Source organism: Bombina bombina, chromosome 3, assembly GCF_027579735.1.
Source record: "Bombina bombina isolate aBomBom1 chromosome 3, aBomBom1.pri, whole genome shotgun sequence".
In the NCBI taxonomy this organism is placed as follows: domain Eukaryota; kingdom Metazoa; phylum Chordata; class Amphibia; order Anura; family Bombinatoridae; genus Bombina; species Bombina bombina.
The window spans coordinates 186,339,226-186,352,054 of NC_069501.1; the positions used below are offsets into that span (position 1 = coordinate 186,339,226).

Here is a 12,829-nt window from a genome sequence, read left to right on the forward strand (position 1 = left end):
TATATGTGCTACTCATTATGCTAGTGGTATATGCTCTACTACATTGTGCTAGTGGTATATGCGCTACTACATTGTGCTAGTGGTATATATACTACTACATTGTGCTAGTGGTATATGTGCTACTACATTGTGCTAGTGGTATATGTGTTACTACATTGTGCTAGTGGTATATGTGCTACTACATTGTGCTAAGGGTATATGCGCTACTACATTGTGCTAGTGGTATATGTGCTACTACATTGTGCTAGTGGTATATGCGCTACTACATTGTGCTAGTGGTATATGTGCTACTACATTGTGCTAGTGGTATATGTGCTACTACATTGTGCTAGTGGTATATGCGCTACTGCATTATGCTAGTGGTATATGCGCTACTACATTGTGCTAGTGGTATATGTGCTACTACATTGTGTAAGTGGTATATGTACTACTACATTGTGCTAGTGGTATATGTGCTGCTACATTGTGTAAGTGGTATATGTGCTACTCATTGTGCTAGTGGTATATGTGCTACTCATTGTGCTAGTGGTATATGTGATACTACATTGTGCTAGTGGTATATGTGCTACTCATTATGCTAGTGGTATATGCGCTACTACATTGTGCTAGTGGTATATGCGCTACTACATTGTGCTAGTGGTATATGCGCTACTACATTGTGCTAGTGGTATATGTACTACTACATTGTGCTAGTGGTATATATACTACTACATTGTGCTAGTGGTATATGTGCTATTACATTGTGCTAGTGGTATATGTGCTACTACATTGTGCTAGTGGTATATGTGCTACTACATTGTGTTAGTGGTATATGTGTTACTACATTGTGCTAGTGGTATATGTGCTACTACATTGTGCTAGGGGTATATGCGCTACTACATTGTGCTAGTGGTATAAGTGCTACTACATTGTGCTAGTGGTATATGCGCTACTACATTTTGTCAGATATGTTCCAGAGCTGCTATATATGTTGACAGATACTGATCCCTGTAATAAAGTTAATGAGTTTATAAGTTACAACCCAGATAAGTCTGATTTTTTTTTTTTTTTGTAAAATAATTTTTAAGCTAACAGTTCTACAGCTTTCAAAGATTCATAAACACTTTTTTGTTGGTTCATAAAATTTTGGGATTTACAATCCCTCAGTTCTCTCTTATGTTATTAAAATTGTAAGTGCTCCCTGCATTGCCATTCTGTATTATTGTGGACAAATTTGTTTGGCAATTTAATCTGTTTAGGATTATTTTATCTATCCTGTGTTATAGTTTTTTTGTTTTGTTATTTTTTTTTAAATAGAAGACTTGACTGTGCATCTTTATGTTTAATAATAACATGACGTTGCTTTATCCTATAATAAGTTAAATTATTAATAATTATTAACAATTATGTGTATTGTCATTTTGATATTTTTTTCCACTAAGCAGGCCCTTGTAACATTCAGCAGCTACTAGCAACTATTATCTGGCAGCGGTATGGTTTATCTTAACATGTTTTTTATTTACATCCTAATAACACTGGCTTTACTCCAGTTGTCATTGTTAATAAAATTACTGCCAGTCAAGTGTCATATACTCTACACTGAGTTGGATGTGACTGTAAGCTCCCAGCATACACTGAAAAACTGTGCAAATACGCAGAAAATACAGGGCCTTGGTGATTTGATGCTTTTCAGAGATCCTGCTGTAAAATGTGCTATTAAAAGGTCCTTGAGTGATCCATTTGCACAAGTCTCAGAAGAGCAGGCACTTGCTGTGATTAGAAGTAATGCTGGCGCTTGTATCTAGGGGGTAAAGTGAAATTACCGCAGTGTGGTTTGGTTTGTTCTAAGCAAAGTGCTGAGAAATGGAGATCAAATAACTATTTCTCTATTTTATTAAAAAATTTGAGTAACTTGAGAGTTTACAGCATATAAGGAAGTAAGGCAGATGCCTCACTATATATATATATATATATATATATATATATATATATATTGACAACGTAATTTCCTGGTTGTGTAGCACGGCTACATGCCGAAATGAGATGTTGTTTGTCTTGAAGAAGGCTTCTAAGAAAGCCGAAACGTCGACTTTGAAGATTTGTTGTTACCAGAAATAAAAATCTTTTGTGATTACAAAAATCCTGAGAGTGCCCTTCACTCAAAAATTATTACTGTATATGTTTTTCAAGGACTGCACCCAGGTGTTTGATACAGAACCAAGGTTGGAGTGCTGGAACACCTGCTATTTCATATATATATATATATATATATATATATATATATATATATATATATATATATATATATATATATATATATATATATATATATATATATATATATATACTGTATATGTACTTTCAGATCTTTCATTTGTTTTTGTACCTTATAGGGTTTGTCTGGAAGTGGTACATAATAAACCATATGCTAATGACACTGGGCCTTTTCATAAGTAATATAAATCAGTAAAAACTTTCTTTACTTCAAGGGACAAGAAGTTAATGTTCTTGTTTGTCTAAAATAGAGTATTTTAAAATATATTACACATTTTTTAATATTCCTATATTGAGGGGGAAAAATCCCAACAAAAATACCCCCACTATTTATTTTTATTCCTGTGAGCACGTCACTGCCAATCATTAGAGCTGTTTATGCTATAGCTATATAAAAACTATTTAACACATTTAGAGACCTTTTATATACATTTTTAGAGTTTAAAGGGACACTCAAGTCAAAATTAAACTTTCATGATTCAGATAAAGCATGCTATTTTAAACAACTTTCCAATTTACTTCTATTAACAAAATGTGCACAGTCTTTTTATATTTAAACTTTTTGAGTCACCAGCTGCTACTGAGCATGTGCAAGAATTCACAGAATATATGTATACTCATTTGTGATTGGCTGATGGCTGTCACATGGTAAAGGGGGAGTGGAAATAGACATCACTTTTAAAATTGTCAGAAAAAAAATCTACTACTCATTTGAAATTCAGACTAAGTGCTATTGCATTGTCTTGTTATCTTGCATTTGTTGATTATGCAAATCTTTTGTATTTAATGGTCCTTTAATACTCCTTTCATAAATGAAAAAAGTAAAAATAAATTTGTGGGGGAAAAATGTGTGCAGTATTGACATACATTGATAGCTTTAGTGCTATCCATGTATGTAATGTAAATACTGTACGCATTTTTTCCCCACAAATTTATTTTTACTTTTTTCATTTATTAAACAAAATGTCAACAGGTTAACAGGTATATTGTCTACAGGTTAATTAGTATACCCATAGGGACAGTGTCCTGGGATTTTTTTCCACTTTATTGTGTTTCTAATAATCCATTTAACTTCAGTAGTGTATTAAATTGTTTATTTTTGTCATTGTAAATAGCTACTTTTTTTTGTAAATGTCAGTACTTGACTAATGGTTATAGACAAGCTGTATAAACAAGAACGTTTAGAAGAAATCATGTTCCCCATGTGTGTGTGTAAGGGGGGGGAGCGGGGATAATAAAATATTCATTTTTCCACTGCTCTCTCTAAGGGCCCAATGATCTATAGGTTTCTGGGCTGGTGAGATTCTATAAGAATGCTTTCCAGTTCTTCCATTTCCCTGGTGAAATTATCTAAAGCTGATACTATAGGGTGTATCATTAAGGAGCGTATAGTTCATTTTTGTATGGGAAGGAGATGAATACATTACAAAAGTGTACATTAAAAATCATAATTTTCAAAAACCATGCAAAACGAATAATTGAACCATTCACACATAAATATGCAGGGGAAAAAATAATGTTAAGGTGCATCAAAAACCGTAACAAAAGTGTTCACCAAAAATCATATTTTATCAAAAACAAAAAATGTATATGTAAATTACACAAGAATAAATTGTATTAAATATCCGTAGCGTAAATCGTAATCCCAGTGGTGAGGGGGGGGGGGGGAGGGATTTCTCTCTAAGTACTGGTCTCAATGTGTATACAGTGAGAGAAAAGATAAGTAGAATTTTGTGATAGAATGATAAGCTAATAGGGTCTTTCTTTCATGTAATTTGCAAGAGTCCATGAGCTAGTGACGTATGGGATATACATTCCTACCAGGAGGGGCAAAGTTTCCCAAACCTCAAAATGCCTATAAATACACCCCTCACCACACCCACAATTCAGTTTTACAAACTTCGCCTCCCATGGAGGTGGTGAAGTAAGTTTGTGCTAGATTCTACGTTGATATGCGCTCTGCAACAGGTTGGAGCCCGGTTTTCCTCTCAGCGTGCAGTGAATGTCAGAGGGATGTGAGGAGAGTATTGCCTATTTGAATTCAATGATCTCCTTCTACGGGGTCTATTTCATAGATTCTCTGTTATCGGTCGTAGAGATTCATCTCTTACCTCCCTTTTCAGATCGACGATATACTCTTATATATACCATTACCTCTACTGATTCTTGTTTCAGTACTGGTTTGGCTTTCTACTACATGTAGATGAGTGTCCTGTGGTAAGTAAGTCTTATTTTCTGTGACACTCTAAGCTATGGTTGGGCACTTTTATATAAAGTTCTAAATATATGTGTTTAAACATTTATTTGCCTTGATTCAGGATGTTCAACGTTCCTTATTTCAGACAGTCAGTTTCATATTTGGGATAATGCATATGAATAAATCAATTTTTTCTTACCTTAAAATTTGACTTTTTTTCCTGTGGGCTGTTAGGCTCGCGGGGGCTGAAAATGCTTCATTTTATTGCGTCATTCTTGGCGCAAAATTTTTCTTGTCATTTCCGGCGTCATACGTGTCGCCTGAAGTTGCGTCATTTTTTTGACGTTTTTGCGCCAAAAAATGTCGGCGTTACCAGATGTGGCACCATTTTTTGGCGCCAAAAGCATTTAGGCGCCAAATAATGTGGGCGGCTTTTTTGGCGCTAAAAAATTTGAGCGTCATTGTTGTCTCCACAATATTTAAGTCTCATTATTTATTGCTTCTGGTTGCTAGAAGCTTGTTCATTGGCATTTTTTTTCCCATTCCTGAAACTGTCATTTAAGGAATTTGATCTTTTTTGCTTTATATGTTGTTTTTTCTATTACATATTGCAAGATGTCTCAGATTGACCCTGAATCAGAAGCCACTTCTGGAAAAACGCTTAACTGAGTTTCAGTTCTACCAAAGCTAAGTTCATTTATTTTAAATGTTATAAATGTTTATCTTTAGCTATGGTTTGTAATAAGTTATTATGATATACTTTTACATGCAGAATCCATTAGTGTTTATGCTTTATATATTTCCATTCTTACATCTTATGTACAAGAAATATTTAGAAGATTTATAAGAAATATTTTTCTGATTCTATTTTAAAGGCTTTGTCTGACTTCGTGCCTTCTAATAAATTTTTTAGGTCTTTTTTCACTTCTTTTTTAATTATTGAAGTTTCAAATGACCAACAACATACTGATTTATCCTTCTCTGATGATGTTTTTTCTCTTTCAGAAATTTTCTTCATCAGATATTGACACTAACAAATCTACTTTTTTATTTTTTTCCGTAATATTAAAGTACATTTGTTCTTTGTTGAAAAGGTGTTGATTATTTTGGATATTAAGGTAACTAGTTCTTTAAGACTAGCTGACACTATTTCTGCCTATTTATTTCTTCTGTGTTTTCAGAGGTTTTCTTTCCAATTCCCCATTCTAGGGAATGGAATAGGCTGAGAATTTTCTTTTATTCCTTCTTCAAAGGTTTTAAACTATATTCTTTGCCAGCAGTTAAATTCAATTTGGAGGGTTCTCCAATTTATTGGGGCTATCTCTACTTTTACTAATTATGCTATTGTTTCTAAAGCAAAATAGTATTTATTTTCCTTTAGATAGTTGTATCTTATTTATGGAAAATTATTTAGTTTCAGGTATTTTTCTTGGTCCTGTGATTTATTTGGATATTGCAATTGCTTCATTTTTTCTGTTTACTTTAAGATCAAGTATCAGATTATGATTTATTTTAGCATTGTTAAGGGACAACATTTACTAGACTAGGTGCTGTTGCATTTGTCTTGTTGTTTTGCATTTATTGATAATGCAAGTCCACTGTATTGACTGGTCCTTTAAACTGGACTATCATGCTAATAATTTCATTTGTGTCTTCATTTTATTGAATATTTTCGCAAATGAGGGTTAATCTATGTCTTTAGCTATTTTAGCTAGAAGAATTTTGTGATTTTTAAAAAAAATAAAAAAAAATCCATATTTCTTTTGTTCTAAGATTATCAATTATTTGTTTTATAATTGGATTCAATTCTTAACTGTTACTCTGGGCTTCAAGATTGAGTTCTAAGACTAAAACTTTAAGCTTATACTAGTTTGGTTGTTCTTATTAAGGAACGAATTCCTGAGTTCTTTCCCAAGTAACATGTTTATAATTGGGGTTCGAAATAAGCTCCCTAATATTGCGATGTACGTGCCGTATTCCAGCTTGGCTGGTAAGGGGCAGGTTAAGACTTCTTTGAAATTTATTTGGTTCTATTTTGTCCAAATTTCTTTGATTTTATTCCAGTAAGGCTAACACTTTCTTTAAGCGTGTTTCTGCCCTATATATTTTGGATACTGTTGAAGCATGGCTGGGCACCCATGGGGTTCAAGCGCTGCTCAGACCTGGAATCTTCTGGGGTATTTCTTCCAGTTCCTTTTTTAGGAACCGGGTTTGGAGTTTTATTCAAACTATTTTGCCTTTTTATGATCATTGATAGCATTATTTGTTTTCATTAGATACAATAAATGCATATTTTCATTTTTCTGTTTTCATTCAGATTATTTTCTGAGGATGCGGAATCTCATATGATTCACTTGCTCTTCAGGACATAGTTAGAGGATCTTTTTTTCGAAAGCTCTTGATTCCTCACACAAGGGTCACCTTTTTTTAGGTTTCCAGATAGTTTGTGTCACTGTCTTTGTCTCTATCAGACAAGGGATAATTCTATTGGGTTCCGTCTGTCGGTACCTTTAGTCTCTATTATTTCCTTCAGTTGCTATTTATGCATAGAGGTTTTAGGTCTTATGGCCACAGCATTGGATTCAATTCCATTTGCTCATTTTCACTAGAAAGAACCTTTTACAGTCTTTTATGAGTGTTGTTTCTTCTAGAACATGGTTGGAGGATCAATTTACCAAAAAGTTTGTTGATTCCTCAGACAAGGGTAACCTTTTTAGGTTTCCTGATAGATTCAGTGTCCTTGACTCTGTCTCTGACGGACAAGAGACGTCTGAAATTGGTTTCAGCTTGTCAAAACCTTCAGTCTCAATCTTTCCCTTCGGTAGCCTTATGCATGGAAATTCTAGGTCTTATGACTGCTGCATTGGATGCGGTCCCCTTTGCTCGTTTTCACATGCGGCCTCTTCAGCTCTGTATGCTGAACCAGTGGTGCAGGGATTATACGAAGATATCTCAATTAATATCTTTAAAACCGATTGTACGACACTCTCTGACATGGTGGACAGACCACCATCGTTTAGTTCAGGGGGCTTCTTTTGTTCTTCCAACCTGGACTGTGATTTCAACAGATGCAAGTCTGACAGGTTGGGGAGCTGTTTGGGGGTCTCTGACAGCACAAGGGGTTTGGGAATCTCAGGAGGTGAGATTACCAATCAATATTTTGGAACTCCGTGCGATTTTCAGAACTCTTCAGTCATGGCCTTTTCTAAAGAGAGAGTCGTTCATTTGTTTTCAGACGGACAATGTCACAACTGTGGCATATGTCAATCATCAAGGAGGGACTCACAGTCCTCTGGCTATGAAAGAAGTATCTCGAATTCTGGTATGGGCGGAATCCAGCTCCTGTCTAATTTCTGCGGTTCATATCCCAGGTATAGACAATTGGGAAGCGGATTATCTCAGTCGCCAATCGTTACATCCGGGCGAATGGTCTCTTCACCCAGAGGTATTTCTTCAGATTGTTCAAATGTGGGGACTTCCAGAAATAGATCTGATGGCTTCTCATCTAAACAAGAAGCTTCCCAGTTATCTGTCCAGATCCAGGGATCCTCAGGCGGAGGCAGTGGATGCATTGTCACTTCCTTGGAAGTATCATCCTGCCTATATCTTTCCGCCTCTAGTTCTTCTTCCAAGATTCTAAGGAGTGCTCGTTTGTTCTGCTGGTGGCTCCAGCATGGTCTCACAGGTTTTGGTATGCGGATCTTGTCCGGATGGCCTCTTGCCAACCGTGGACTCTTCCGTTAAGACCAGACCTTCTATCACAAGGTCCTTTTTTCCATCAGGATCTCAAATCCTTAAATTTAAAGGTATGGAGATTGAACGCTTCATTCTCAGTCATAGAGGTTTCTCTGACTCTCTGATTAATACTATGTTACAGGCTCGTAAATCTGTATCTAGGAAGATATATTATCGAGTCTGGAAGATTTACATTTCTTGGTGTTTTTCTCATCATTTTTCTTGGCATTGTTTTAGAATTCCTAGAATTTTACAGTTTCTTCAGGATGGTTTGGATAAAGGTTTGTCTGCAAGTTCCTTGAAAGGACAAATCTCTGCTCTTTCTGTTCTTTTTTACAGAAAGATTGCTAGTCTTCCTGATATTCATTGTTTTGTACAAGCTTTGGTTCATATAAAACCTGTTATTAAGTCAATTTTCTCCTCCTTGGAGTTTGAATTTGGTTCTGGGGGCTCTTCAAGCTCCTCCGTTTGAACCTATGCATTCGCTGGACATTAAATTACTTTCTTGGAAAGTTTTGTTTCTTTTGGCCATCTCTTCTGCTAGAAGAGTTTCTGATTTATCTGCTCTTTCTTGTGAGTCTCCTTTTCTGATTTTTCATCAGGATAAGGCGGTGTTGCAAACTTCTTTTAATTTTTTCCTAAGGTTGTGAATTCTAACAACATTAGTAGAGAAATTGTGGTTCCTTCATTGTGTCCTAATCCTAAGAATTCTAAGGAAAGATCGTTGCATTCTTTGGATGTAGTTAGAGCTTTGAAATATTATGTTGAAGCTACTAAAAATTTCCAAAAGACTTCTAGTCTATTTGTTATCTTTTCCGGTTCTAGGAAAGGTCAGAAGGCCTCTGCCATTTCTTTGGCGTTTTGGTTAAAGTCTTTGATTCATCATGCTTATGTCGAGTCGGGTAAAACTCCACCTCAAAGGATTACAGCTCATTCTACTAGGTCAGTTTCTACTTCCTGGGCGTTTAGGAATGAAGCTTCGGTTGATCAGATTTGCAAAGCAGCAACTTGGTCCTCTTTGCATACTTTTACTAAATTCTACCATTTTGATGTGTTTTCTTCTTCTGAAGCAGTTTTTGGTAGAAAAGTACTTCAGGCAGCTGTTTCAGTTTGATTCTTCTGCTTATAATTTCAGTTTTTTTCATTATAAGATTTAAACTTTATTTTGGGTGTGGATTATTTTCAGCGGAATTGGCTGTCTTTATTTTATCCCTCCCTCTCTAGTGACTCTTGCGTGGAAGATCCACATCTTGGGTATTCATTATCCCATACGTCACTAGCTCATGGACTCTTGCTAATTACATGAAAGAAAACATAATTTTTGTAAGAACTTACCTGATAAATTCATTTCTTTCATATTAGCAAGAGTCCATGAGGCCCACCCTTTTTTTGTGGTGGTTATGATTTTTTTGTATAAAGCACAATTATTCCAATTCCTTATTTTTTATGCGTTCGCACTTTTGTCTTATCTCCCCACTTCTTGGCTATGCGTTAAACTGATTTGTGGGTGTGGTGAGGGGTGTATTTATAGGCATTTTGAGGTTTGGGAAACTTTGCCCCTCCTGGTATTAATGTATATCCCATACGTCACTAGCTCATGGACTCTTGCTAATATGAAAGAAATGAATTTATCAGGTAAGTTCTTACATAAATTATGTTTTTCTCCTTGCAAGGCCAGCCCATTTGATTGGGTTGTGGTTTCAGTTAGCAGAGACAACTATTTCATAAACAAAAACAACATAAATATGTGTAAAATATACATTTTGAACTCCGCAGTTGGTATCATTGGTTGGTTGACTGTCAGTGTAAACACAATTAAGGGAAACAATGTTTTAAAATACGCTGTTCCTTTAAGGCTAACATCTCGACAGGTCATATTTTAACATGTCTCTAAACATCTGTGTGCAGCTATAGCTTGTTAAAGAGACATGGAATCAAACTAAAATATTTATGATTCAGATAGAATATACAGATTACAAAACGTATTTCTATATTTGTTATGCTTTGTTGAAACGGAGTACATTTCTACAAAATTATATACTATCACAAAATAAATAAGGCAGTAATTAAAGGGACATGAAACCCAAAAATGCTCTTTCACGATTCAGATAGAGAATACGATTTTAAACAACTTTCTAATTATCCCTGAATATCCCTTGACATATAAATTCCGCTGCGCACCACACGTGTATTATACCCAGCAGAGAAGGGGTTAATTAAGGAGCTTGTAGGGTTAATTTTAGCTTTAGTGTAGTGTAGTAGACAACCCGAAGTATTGATCTAGGCCCATTTTGGTATATTTCTTGACACCATTTCAGCGCCAAATGCGATCAAATAAAAAAAAAACGTAAACTTTTTCACAATTTTAGGTTTCTCACTTAAATTATTTACAAACACTTGTGCAATTATGGCACAACTGGTTGTAAATGCTTCTCTGGGATCCCCTTTGTTCAGAAATAGCAGACATATATGGCTTTGGCATTGCTTTTTGGTAATTAGAAGGCCGCTAAATGCCGCTGCGCACCACACTTGTATTATGCCCAACAGTGACGGGGGTTAATTAGGTAGCTTGTAGGGAGTTTTAAAGGTTAATTTTAGCTTTAGTGTAGAGATAAGCCTCCCACCTGACTCATCCCACTCCTTGATCCCTCCAAAACAGCTCTCTTCCCTCCCCCACAAATGTCCCCGCCATCTTAAGTACTGGCAGTAAGTCTGCCAGTACTAAAATAAAAGGCTTTTTTAAAAAAAAAAAAAAATAAAATATATATTCTGGTGTGTAGGATCCCCCCTTAGCCCCCAACCTCATTTATCCCCCCCAAGAGCTCTCTAACCCTCCCCCACTAACTATTTTCCACCATTTTTGGTACTGGCAGCTGTCTGCCAGTACCCACTTTGCATTTAAATGTGTTTTTTCTAAAATAAACCACTATTTTTCTGTAGTGTAGCTGCCCCCCCTCCAAACCCTACTCCCTCCCCCTCCCATACCTATTTTAAAAAATGATTTCCCCCCTCCTCTCCCACCCACAACCGCCACCCACCACCCTCTCCCACCACTTCAAAATGTAAAACTGAACTGGGCGCATCCGACAACCATTTGCTGGCCGGAAGATTGCAAGCGATGGGTCGCCCACCCGCCTCCCTGCAGCTGCTACCACCCACCAACGATCGGCACCATCGCTGGCCGATGCAGAGAGGGCCACAGAGTGGCTCTCTCTGCATCGGTGTGCCAAAAAAGGTATTGTAGTGATGTCTCAATATCGAGGCATCACTACATTACCTTAAAAGCAGCTGGAAGCGATCAGGATCGCTTCCAGAGCTTCAAACCCCAATGGACGTGCCAGGCACGTCCTTGGTCTTTAAGTGACCTCCTATGGAGGACATGCCTGGCACGTCCGTGGTCGTTAAAGGGACACTAAGCCCACATTTTTTATTTTTTTATTCAGATAGAGAGTGCAATTTTAAGCAACTTTCTAATGTACTCCTATTATCAATTTTTATTTGTTCTCTTGCTATCTTTATTTAAAAAGCAGGAATTTGATGCATAGGAGCCGGCCTATTTTAGGTTGAGAATCTGGGTTATGCTTGTTTATTGTCAGCCACCAGTAAGCAATCACTATCCATGGTGCTTAACCTAAAATGGGCTGGCTGCTAAGATTTACATTGCTGCTTTTTAAATAAAGATAGCAAGAGAACAAAGAAAAATTGATAATAGGAGTACATTAGAAAGTTGCTTAAAATTTCATGATCCATCTGAATCTTGAAAAAAAATTGGGTTTAGTGTCCCTTTAACAACAGAAAACAAGAGAGAGAAATATATTTCATGTATAGTGAACTTTTTTAAATTGTACTATTTGAATCATGGAAGTTCAATTTGGACTTAATATGCTCTAACAAAGCCATGAAGACAACATTTTCTTCTTGTGGAATGATATATTGTTATACTATTTTTAATAATTTACTTGGCAGAATTTATTATAAAATTTTAAAAAAATCTTTTTTATAATATTTTTGTGAAAATATACCCAACATTGCAAAATTCTGCTTAAAGGGACAGTATACACCTTGAAAAAAAATGTATATAAATTTATGTAAAATGTTTAGTTATTCATAATGAATCAATCTTGCATTATATTTCCATTATTTTTTTTGCCCCCTTTTCATGTAATTTAACTCTGAAATTTGTGTTATTTCTCATAGCTAGAAATGCACCCTTTACATATATGTCTCGAATATAATTTAACTGATAACATCTGCAAAACAATGCATACTAACATAATCACAGCTGCAGACTTAAAGGGACAGTACACTGTAAAAAAAAAAAAAATCAATGAATGTATTTCCAATTACTTATACCAGCTACAGAGTATAGAATGTATGACAAATTAATTGTATTTTCAGGTTTATTTGTGTGTATGAAATTGCTGGTTTTGTGCTTTGAAACCACAGCCTATTGGATTGAGCTTGCAGGTAAAATTATATCTATTATGTTATCACTTTGTGTACACACATTTGCTTCCTTATCTCACATTTGTTTGCAAACCAAAGCTCAATACTTAGAGAGAACAACAGAAAATTATCATTTTATTAGTTATCTCTTCTACACCCCACCGAGAGTGTAAGTTCTTCTGCTGGCTGTGTTTACAT

General features: G+C 35.7%; 1 protein-coding gene across 1 annotated transcript in view; it reads left to right on the plus strand.

Moving 5' to 3' along the window:
- Nucleotides 1-12,829, plus strand: part of CRYBG3 (crystallin beta-gamma domain containing 3) — a 362,092-nt gene that overhangs the window by 911 nt on the left and 348,352 nt on the right. The window lies entirely within an intron of this gene.